Raw genomic sequence first — 12246 nt, 5'->3', positions numbered from 1 at the left:
CACCATGTGAGCACCTGTGTGCGTACGCACGCTTGTATGTGTAAGGTTTCTCTATAGGAGTGTCCAATAGTGAGTGTGAAGGGCCACAGACCTGCCCCCAAAAACGTGCGGAAGATGGAGGGAGTTCCAAGCCCAGAGATCCAGAGGTCACCCCAGAGCGCGGAGACCCCAGGGAGACCTTCACCAGAGAAGCCCCAACCCCCCCTCGAGAGGCGCAGAGGATCACCCCGGGGGACCACAGCCAGCAGCCGGCAGAGTCCCGGGAGATATCAACGGCAAGTCCCCAGGCCTGCCCGCAGCCGCTCACCTCCGAGTTGGCCGGACCCGGAACCCAGCAGCCCGGGACCCAAGGGCGACCCACCCCGCCGAGGACCCAACAGAGGCCAAGGACCCAGACCCCATCAGGCAGCCACCGGGAGCGAACAGACAGAAAAAAAAAAAATGTGGCAGGGTGAGGGTAGGCGAAGATGTTGTATCATTGCCAGATGTCCCAGGAGAGGGGAGGAGTCCAAAACTCCACCTGACATATACAGTCACACACAAACACAGTCATACACTCCCTCCCTCATGCTCTCACATACACATACAACCCAAGACATCACCAGACACCCATTCACACTCCCCATACACACCCTACTAACTCTGGTCCCGGTGCTGCCGTACCAGAGGCACAACCATTCCCGGACGCCAGAGTTAGCCCTGTTCCGCTGGGGTAATAATGATCAGGCACCCCCGTCCAATGCAGAGCAAAGCAGCCCACCACTCCAGACCGCAGACAGACGGCCAGCTCCCATTCCTAGCCTCCAGCCCCGGGCAGCTAACTGAGAACAGAGGTGTAATAAGACCTCTAGTCTCCCTCCGCCGGCTCCAATGTAATGTTGATGTGTGGTAGGGGGGGCGCGGGCAGTGCCGGCATCATGTGGCCTACACCAGCTGATACCAACACACAACCCCACTTCCCCCCCAAAACCCTCCGTGACTAGGTGCAGTTTAAAATTGGAAGTGGGCACCGGCACTTGGAGTGAGGCTGAAATTTCCCCCCACCGGATACTGTTGAGTGTGCTCACTCCCAAGGCCCTAAGTGTGCATTTGTGTGGAATGTTGTTTGTGGAAGTGTTTAATGTGCAAATAAAATTGGGGTGTAGGCTGCCACAGGACTGCGGAAATGGGATCCATACCTGCACCCCCTGACTTACCCACACCCCAAGGCCCTATGTGCATGTTTGTGTGATGATGTGAAGGAGCAGGAGGAGGGAAATGTCTGAGGATGGGGAGGAACGGCTGAGGGGCCTGAGCCCTCCAGGGAGCCAGCTCCCCTACTGGCCCCAATAGGCACCTCCGCTCCCAAAATCCACCCGGGGCATGGAGGCCCCAGCCCATCTAGCCACGGCCCAAAGCAGCAGCATCACAGAGCCCCACGGAGTCCGAGGCCACCAACCCACACCACCCCAGCAGAATATTTACTCCCATCCCCACATTTACTCAACATTCAGACTAAGTAAGACATAAGACACCCAGGTAAAGTTGGATCCTCACCTCCCGGAAATCCCCCTCCCCCATGGTGGAACAGAAGTGTTCTCATCCTGAGCTCCCGGAGCCAGGGCTCGGCACTGCCGCATGTTCCGGCCCTCTTCCCGGCAGCGTACATGCCAGGACCCAATCCCCAAGGTCCCACCCTGATCCCCATCCGGGGACGGCCTCCCTCATACCCCAAGCCACCAGGCCCTCACCCAGACCCACCCAGGGGCAATGCAGCCACCAGGTAGCGACCCGCAGCCATCGTCAAGACCCCCCAAGGCCCCACACACAACTACCAGAAGTCCACACCCCGAGGCAACCCAAGCACCACCAGAGAGGGGCAGCAGCCCCCCAGCCCAAGACCCCCCTAGTGAACCCACCCCCAGGAATCCTCCAGATACTCCAAGCTCAGACTCTCTTCCACATCAACCACAGCATCCCGCAGGACAATATCAATGACCCTCCATCATCGCTATGTGATGGAACCGATCAAAGGAGTCCAGTGAGATTGATTTGAAGTGGAGCCAGAGGCTGTCTCAAGTGTAATATGATCTAATAAAAGATTTCTATACTGGTTAATGCAAAGATTATCTTTGTTTTTCCAGTTTATGAGGATAGTTTTCTTAGCGATCCATATGGCAGTGAGAACCACGTGAACCAAATTTGTTTCAATCGGGACATCCTCTAGGTTCCCCAGCAAGAAAAATGAGGGGGAAGTTGGGATATCACATTTCAGACACTTTGACAGGTCTTCACATACTCTATACCAGAATCCCTGAACAGGTGGACATGACCACAGTGCGTGGATATAACTGTCAGGAATGTTGTCTGTGCAGTGTGTGCAGGTGTCAGATGGCACAAATCCCATCCTGAACATCCGATGACCTGTATAGTGTACTCTGTGTAGAATTTTGTATTGAATTAATTGTAAATTGGGGTTTCTGATCGTTTTAAAAGTTTTTAAACAAGTTTGGGACCAGAAAGTCTGGTCAAAGCTAACTAATAGATCCGCCTCCCATTTACCTATAGGAATTGCTATTGTATCATCTATTTTGGTCAATGTTTTTTATACTTTAGACAGTTATTTGGGGTGTTTGAGATTACAGAAGTCTAATACCCTTGATGGTGTTTGTAATTCTACTTTATTAAGCTTAAATTTTTCTTTAACTACTGATTTAATTTGGAGATATTCTAAAAATCTATTCTTGTCTATCCCAAATTGGGAGACTATTCTGTTAAATGGAGTGAAATCCAATCCTTCAAATATGTGTTCCATGTATAGAATTCCTTTACTTTTCCAGTATGGGAGGTTCATCATTTTATTGTTTTGCAATATGTCAGGATTATTCCAGATGGGTGTGCATCTGCATGGAATTAGTGAAGACTCTGTCATTTTTAGATATTCCCACCATGCTGTCAGTGAGGTGCTGATATTAATACTTTTACAGCTTTCATGCTTTCTTATTTTTCAGCTAATAAACGGTAGGTCCGAAAGCTCTATAGTATTGCAAAGTGTCTGTTCTACATCTAACCAGGATTCATCCAGCGGGTTATGTTGCAACCATCTTGGTATATATTGGAGCCTGTTGGTTAAGAATTAATGATAGAGGTTGGGCAGATCCAGCCCCATCTATCTTTGGTCTTTTGTAGTGTTTTTAAGCTAATTCGTGGAGGTTTATCTTTCCAAAGGAATTTAGTGATGGAGGAGTCCAGGGATCTAAACCAATGAGATGATGGCTTGTTTGGGATCATTGAAAATAAGTATTTGATTCTTGGTCAAACCATCATTTTAATTGTGGCAACCCTCCCCATAAGTGATATCGGTAAGGATTTCCATCTAGCAAGATCATCTTCCACTTTCTTTAATAGTGGGATGTAGTTTAGTTTAGTTAGATCTGCCAGCCTGGGAGAGACATGAATGCCCAGGTATGTAATATTCCCTGATTCCAATTGTGTATTAAGGAAATTGACAATAGAGAAATTAATTGGGAGAACTGTGGATTTTAACCAGTTTATTGAATAATCTGAAACTCTTGAAAAGGATTTTATTAGTTCAATTGCTTGGGAGAGAGAGGATTGAGAATTCTGGAGAAAAAGTAACACGTCATCTGCATAAAGACTGATTTTATGTTCTATGTTCTTACACTTTATGCCTTTAATAACTGTAGTTTGCCTGATTGCTGCTGCTAGTGGTTCAATAAAGATAACAAATAGCGAGGGGGAGAGTGGGCATCCCTGCCTGGTCCCCCTCTGAAGACAGAAGCTAGCTGATGTTTGGTCATTTGTCCTGCCACATGCTGTTGGTGAACTGTATAATATTTTTAACCAGTTTATGAAGAAGTTTCCAAAACCAAATTTATGTAAAGTTGCAAATAAGAACTTTCAGTTAACTCTGTCAAAAGCCTTTTCTGCATCGAGAAATAATATACTGGTTTCCATGTTTCTGCTGTAAGAAAAGTCTATTAAGTTAAGTAATCTATGTGAATTTGTGGATGAATGTCTCCCCTTAATGCAGTGCTTCTCAATTATTTTCTGTCATGCCCCCCCTAGGAAGAAGAAAACATCTCGCGCCCCCCGCGCGACTATAAATAGTATCATTTGTCTATAAAATTGTTATAAGTACACCTCTGCATAACACTGTATCCTTATTAACGTATAAGAGAATAAAAAAAGAAAGAAATATGGACCAATTTACAACAAAGAATAGCTTTATTAAATGTAACAGAAAAGATTTAAAGTGCATTTTAAATTCAAAAAAAATTTTAAATAAAAATAAAAAAGCATGTTCCCCGAGGTCAAAAGCGCCCCCTTGACGGAGCCATTATTTGAGAAGCACTGCCTTAATGAAACCAGTTTGGTCTGGGTGTATTATGAAAGGGGTTACCTTCTCTAATCTTTTTGCAAGTGCTTTACAAATTATTTTGAGGTCAACATTAATAGCTGGTAGGAAATATAGGATCTTTGCCTGGTTTTAACAGGAGACTAATGTTGGCTGAATTCATGTTTGGCTGTAGTCTACCATTTTCTTCTATTTCACTCATCATTCTGAAGAATGTTGGAGCCAGAATGATCCAGAATTCTTTGTAGAACTCTGCTGGAAACCCATCTGGACCTGGAGCCTTTCTATTAGGCATGGAGTTAAGAGCTTCCTGGAGCTCATCTGATGTTAATGGCGAGTCCAGGACTGTAGCTTGGCTATCTGATAATTTAGGAAGTATTATCCTGTCTAGAAACTCATTGATCTCATTATCTGATGGGTTAATCTGTGGTGAGTACAAGGTTTTGTAAAAATCTCTGAAAGTGTTGTTAATTCTTTCAGGGTCATATACTACAGTGGTGTGAAAAACTATTTGCCCCCTTCCTGATTTTTTATTCTTTTGCATGTTTGTCACACAAAATGTTTCTGATCATCAAACACATTTAACCATTAGTCAAATATAACACAAGTAAACACAAAATGCAGTTTTTAAATGATGGTTTTTATTATTTAGGGTGAAAAAAAATCCAAACCTACATGGCCCTGTGTGAAAAAGTAATTGCCACCTTGTTAAAAAATAACCTAACTGTGGTGTATCACAGGTTGGCTAAAAACTTGCCTGATTTATTACCATGTTCAAAGTTTTCTATTCGTAGTCTTTGTGCTAAAAATTGTGTTTTTTTGTCAATAATTCCTTTAAGTTCTAGTTTACTTTTATGCAATTTGTTTTGTAATTCTTCTTCTGGGGATGCCTCTAGAGACTTAATGATTTCTTCTAATTCCTGAATACGTTTGTTTTCTATTTTTTTCTTATGTGATGAGAAGGAAATTATTTTACCTCTCATCACTGCTTTCCCTGCCTCCCAGAGAACAGATGCTGATGTTCCAGGAAGGTCATTGTGTTCTAAATATAAAGCCCACTCTTTTTTATAATATTCCACAAAACCTTCATCTTTAAGCAGTGACGTATTAAACCTCCAGTTTTTACCTGATGGGATTGTTTTCTTATTTAACAGAGTTAAGGAAACTGGAGCATGATCGCTGACAACTATAGGGTGTATCTCCGTGTCTGAAATGTCAGCCAATAATGAGCTGCTGACTAGAAAATAGTCCAAACGTGAGTGAGAGTGATGAACATGTGAGAAAAAAGTATACTCTCTACGGCTGGGATAAAAAGATCGCCATGCATCACAAAGTCCATAATAACTCATATACTGTTTGACTATATTAGTGGAATGCCAATTGCGCTGAGTCCCAGCTGTACTGAGCCTGTCTGAAGAATGATCCATCCAAAAATTAAAATCTCCCAAGTATAAGTGGACAGTCCAAGTGTTCGGAGAGTACAGAGAAAAAATTATGAAAGAATGCGGGGTCATCTATGTTTGGACAGTATATGCTAACAATACATAAGCTTTGATTTTGTATAGATAGTTTTAGTATTATAAATCTACCATCTGGATCTGAGACTGTGTCCAATACTTTGAAATTTGTATTTTTGTGTATTAAAATAGCTACACCTCTTTGTCTAGAGTTATAGGCGGCAGAGAACAGTCTGGGATACTCAGATGTTTAAAGTTCATCTGCAACTGTGGCAGACCTATGAGTCTCTTGTAATAAGACAACATCTGCCTGCAGTCTTTTAAGCTGATCAAAAATCTTTAATCTCTTCTCCCTAGAGCCAGTTCCATGAACATTCCAACTGACAAACCTTAGTGTACCCATAGTTGTGTGTGTGATTAGCTAATGTATGGTGCCTTCATGTGAGTTAGTTAAGTAAATAAATGTATAATTTAATCTGAAGAAAAAGAAAGAGAAAAAAAAGAAAAAGAAAAAGAAAAAGAAAGAAAAAAGAAAAGAAAGAAAAAGAAAAAAAATATATATATAAATAAAAAAGCAATAAATAAGTAAATAAAAAATATATGTATAATAATGCTAATAACAATAATAATATTATTAATGCTGATGATAATAATAATATTAATGCTGAAAATAAATAATAATAATAATGCTGATAATAATAGTGCTAATGATAATAATAAAAAAATAAAAATAAAAATACTAATAATAATAATAGTGCTGATAATGATAATAATAATAATAATGCTGATGATAATAATAATGCTGATAATAATAATAATAATTCTGATAATAATACTAAAGCTGATAATAATCAGACAATAATAATAATAATAATAATCAGACAGAACCAAAAGTGTTTGTGGTTGTATGATAGAATATAATAATTATAATCTAGTGTTTGTATGCGCGTTGTGTGCTGTGCAGTGTAGGAAAGTTGTGTGATTGTGTCATGCGGATGTAAAGTTCCAGAAGCAGGTAAAAGAAGGAAAGGAAAGAGTGATAAAGTTTAAGAAAAGAAAAAAAAAAAATGCTCAAACTTAGCCACGATGGGACGAGATCTTCTGCTGTCTGCTCTCTTGGCTCCAAGGCGATGTACCCGGTGAAAGGTGATGTTTTTTACCGTTTCTTCGGGTATCTTCATGTGGGTCTGGAGAAAATACTTCATTGTTTGTTCGCAATCCTCCGGTTGTCCTCCCGTCTGCTCCGGCAGGCCTGCGAACACCAGATTGTATCTCATGCTGCGGGCCTGAAGATCCAAAACCGTCTCCTTCAGGGTCTTGTTGTCCTGGGAGATCCGTGTCAATCCCTCTGTCAGGGAAGACACAGTCACCCGCAGAGACGCGTTTTCAGCAGCATGCCGCTCCACCTGATCCTGGCTGAATTCCAGAGATTGTCGGAGGTTCTGGAACTCCTGGTGTAGAATTTCGAGTAGGTGGAGTCGTCCCTCAAATCCCAAAAGCCTTTTATCTATAGAATCTAATAATTCTAATATATCCTTGCGGGGAGATGAGGTCGCCTCGGGGGAATCTTGAGGACAGCTTCTCTTGGTAGCAGGTGTTTCCGTGATAGCTGCTGCTTTCTTAGGCCCCATGACAACAGACTCAAAAACTCAAACTCACTTTTTGAAATCCCCATTGACTTGCATTAGGCCAAAACTGAAGTTGAGTGGAACTCAATGAGTCTAAGTTCTAAGTTGTAAAACCATTTGAAACACATCTGCGACATACTTTTTTACAGAAATGAACTGTTTTGAACAGTTTCCTGGTGGAAAAAAAGCCGTCACACATGTGTACACAAAGTGATTTTCAGGCCTTGAAATGCGTTATGGTGAATTCATTTTACCTTCAACTCTAACTCTGTGAAAAGTCTAAATACTCTGGTAAAAGCAGTTCTAAATGATGAAATCCCCAGTACCCTTATGGTTAAGAACTGTTTGGATGGTTTCCCAACTGTTTTTCAAAGTGCACTTCAACATCTCATACTCACTTTTTGAAATCCCTTTGACTTGCATTGGGCCAAAACTGAAGTTGAGTGAAACTCAATGAGTCTTAAGTGCTATGTTGTGAAACCACTTGAAACACATCTGCGACATAGTTTTTTACACAAATGAACTGTTTTGAAGAGTTTCCTGGTGGATAGCAAGCCGTCAAACGTGTACACAAAGTGATTTTCAGGCCTTGAGACGCGTTATGGAGAATTCAGGTTACCTTCAACTCTAACTCTGTGAAAAGTCAAAATACTCTGGTAAAAGCAGTTCTAAATGATGAAATCCCCAGTACCCTTATGGTTAAGAACTGTTTGGATGGTTTCCCAACTGTTTTTCAAAGTGCATTTTAACATCTCATACTCACTTTCTGAAATCCCCTTTGACTTGCATTGGGCCAAAACTGAAGTTGAGTGAAACTCAATGAGTCTTAACTTGTATGTTGTGAAACCACTTGAAACACATCTGCGACATAGTTTTTTACAGAAATGAACTGTTTGAACAGTTTCCTGGTGGATAACAAGCTGTCACACATGTGTACACAAAGTGATTTTAAGGCCTTGAAACGCATTATGGTGAATTCAGGTTACCTTCAACTCTAACTCTGTGGAAAGTCAAAATACTCTGGTAAAAGCAGTTCTAAATGATGAAATCCCCAGTACCCTTATGGTTAAGAACTGTTTGGATGGTTTCCCAACTGTTTTCAAAGTGCACTTCAACATCTCAAACTCACTTTTTGAAATCCCCATTGACTTGCATTGGGCCAAAACTGAAGTTGAGTGAAACTCAATGAGTCTTAACTTCTATGTTGTGAAACCACTTGAAACTCATCTGCTACATAGTTTTTTACAGAAATTAACTGTTTAGAACAGTTTCTTGGTGGAAAACAATCCGTCACACATGTGTACACACAGTGATTTTCAGGACTTGAAAAGCGTAATGGTGAATTCAGGTTACCTTCAACTCTAACTCTGTGGAAAGTCAAAATACTCTGGTAAAAGCAGTTCTAAATGATGAAATCCCCAGTACCCTTATGGTTAAGAACTGTTTGGATGATTTCCCAACTGTTTTTCAAAGTGCACTTCAACATCTCAAACTCACTTTTGAAATCCCCATTGACTTGCATTGGGCCAAAACTGAAGTTGAGTGAAACTCAATGAGTCTTAACTGCTATGTTGTGAAACCCACTTGAAACACATCTGCGACATAGTTTTTTACAGAAATGAACTGTTTTGAACAGTTTCCTGGTGGAAAACAAGCCGTCACACATGTGTACACAAAGTGATTTTCAGGCCTTGAAACGCGTTATGGTGAATTCAAGTTACCTTCAACTCTAACTCTGTGGAAAGTCAAAATACTCTGGTAAAAGCAGTTCTAAATGATGAAATCCCCAGTACCCTTATGGTTAAGAACTGTTTGGATGGTTTCCCAACTGTTTTCAAAGTGCACTTCAACATCTCAAACTCACTTTTGAAATCCCTATTGACTTGCATTGGGCCAAAACTGAATTTGAGTGGAACTCAATGAGTCTTAAGTTCTATGTTGTGAAACCACTTGAAACACATGTGCGACATAGTTTTTTACAGAAATGAACTGTTTTGAACAGTTTCCTGGTGGAAACAAGCCGTCACACATGTGTACACAAAGTGATTTTCAGGTCTTGAGATGCGTTATGGTGAATTCAGGTTACCTTCAACTCTAACTCTGTGGAAAGTCAAAATACTCTGGTAAAAGCAGTTCTAAATGATGAAATCCCCAGTACCCTTATGGTTAAGAACTGTTTGGATGGTTTCCCAACTGTTTTCAAAGTGCACTTCAACATCTCAAACTCACTTTTGAAATCCCCATTGACTTGCATTGGGCCAAAACTGAAGTTGAGTGAAACTCAATGAGTCTTAACTACTATGTTGTGAAACCACTTGAAACACATCTGGACATAGTTTTTACCGAAATGAACTGTTTTGAACAGTTTCTTGGTGGAAAACAATCCGTCACACATGTGTACACATAGTGATTTTCAGGACTTGAAAAGCGTAATGGTGAATTCAGGTTACCTTCAACTCTAACTCTGTGGAAAGTCAAAATACTCTGGTAAAAGCAGTTCTAAATGATGAAATCCCCAGTACCCTTATGGTTAAGAACTGTTTGGATGGTTTCCCAACTGTTTTTCAAAGTGCACTTCAACATCTCAAACTCACTTTTGAAATCCCCATTGACTTGCATTGGGCAAAACTGAAGTTGAGTGAAACTCAATGAGTCTTAACTTCTATGTTGTGAAACCACTTGAAACACATCTGCGACATAGTTTTTTACAGAAATGAACTGTTTTGAACAGTTTCCTGGTGGAAAACAAGCCGTCACACATGTGTACACAAAGTGATTTTCAGGCCCTGAAACGCTTATGGTGAATTCAAGTTACCTTCAACTCTAACTCTGTGGAAAGTCAAAATACTCTGGTAAAAGCAGTTCTAAATGATGAAATCCCCAGTACCCTTATGGTTAAGAACTGTTTGGATGGTTTCCCAACTGTTTTTCAAAGTGCACTTCAACATCTCAAACTCACTTTTGAAATCCCCATTGACTTGCATTGGGCCAAAACTGAAGTTGAGTGAAACTCAATGAGTCTTAACTTCTATGTTGTGAAACCACTTGAAACACATCTGACATAGTTTTTTACAGAAATGAACTGTTTTGAACAGTTTCCTGGTGGAAAACAAGCCGTCACACATGTGTACACAAAGTGATTTTCAGGCCTTGAAACGCGTTATGGTGAATTCAAGTTACCTTCAACTCTAACTCTGTGGAAAGTCAAAATACTCTGGTAAAAGCAGTTCTAAATGATGAAATCCCCAGTACCCTTATGGTTAAGAACTGTTTGGATGGTTTCCCAACTGTTTTTCAAAGTGCACTTCAACATCTCAAACTCACTTTTTGAAATCCCCTTTGACTTGCATTGGGCCAAAACTGAAGTTGCGTAGAAATCAATGAGTCTTAAGTTCTATGTTGTGAAACCACTTGAAACACATCTGCGACATAGTTTTTACAGAAATGAACTGTTTTGAACAGTTTCCTGGTGGAAAACAAGCCGTCACACATGTGTACACAAAGTGATTTTCAGGCCCTGAAGCGCTTATGGTGAATTCAAGGTTACCTTCAACTCTAACTCTGTGGAAAGTCAAAATACTCTGGTAAAAGCAGTTCTAAATGATGAAATCCCCAGTACCCTTATGGTTAAGAACTGTTTTGATGGTTTCCCAACTGTTTTCAAAATGGACTTCAATATCTCGAACTCACTTTTTGAAATCCCAATTGACTTGCATTGGGCCAAAACTGAAGTTGAGAAGAACTCAATGAGTCTTAAGTTCTATGTTGTGAAACCACTTGAAACACATCTGCGACATAGTTTTTTACAGAAATGAACTGTTTTGAACAGTTTCCTGGTGGAAAACAAGCCGTCACACATGTGTACACAAAGTGATTTTCAGGCCTTGAAACGCGTTATGGTGAATTCAGGTTACCTTCAACTCTAACTCTGTGGAAAGTCAAAATACTCTGGTAAAAGCAGTTCTAAATGATGAATTCCCAGTACCCTTATGATTAAGAACTGTTTGGATGGTTTCCCAACTGTTTTTCAAAGTGCACTTCAACATCTCATACTCACTTTTGAAATCCCCATTGACTTGCATTGGGCCAAAACTGAAGTTGAGTGAAACTCAATGAGTCTTAACTGTATGTTGTGAAACCACTTGAAACACATCTGCGACATAGTTTTTACAGAAATGAACTGTTTTGAACAGTTTCCTGGTGGAAAACAAGCCGTCACACATGTGTACACAAAGTGATTTTCAGGCCTTGAAGACGCTTTATGGTGAATTCAGGTTACCTTCAACTCTAACTCTGTGGAAAGTCAAAATACTCTGGTAAAAGCAGTTCTAAATGATGAAATCCCCAGTACCCTTATGGTTAAGAACTGTTTGGATGGTTTCCCATCTATTTTTCAAAATGGACTTCAATATCTCGAACTCACTTTTTGAAATCACAATTGACTTGCATTGGGCCAAAACTGAAGTTGAGAAGAACTCAATGAGTCTTAAGTTCTATGTTGTGAAACCACTTGAAACACATCTGCGACATAGTTTTTTACAGAAATGAACTGTTTTGAACAGTTTCCTGGTGGAAAACAAGCCGTCACACATGTGTACACAAAGTGATTTTCAGGCCCTGAAACGCATTATGGTGAATTCAAGTTACCTTCAATCTAACTCTGTGGAAAGTCAAAATACTCTGGTAAAAGCAGTTCTAAATGATGAATATCCCTACCCTTATGGTTAAGAACTGTTTGGATGGTTTCCCAACTGTTTTCAAAGTGCACTTCAACATCTCAAACTCACTTTTGAAATCCCATTGA

The sequence above is a fragment of the Polypterus senegalus genome, unplaced genomic scaffold, assembly GCF_016835505.1.
Source record: "Polypterus senegalus isolate Bchr_013 unplaced genomic scaffold, ASM1683550v1 scaffold_3083, whole genome shotgun sequence".
In the NCBI taxonomy this organism is placed as follows: domain Eukaryota; kingdom Metazoa; phylum Chordata; class Cladistia; order Polypteriformes; family Polypteridae; genus Polypterus; species Polypterus senegalus.
This window is presented reverse-complemented; position numbering follows the sequence as displayed.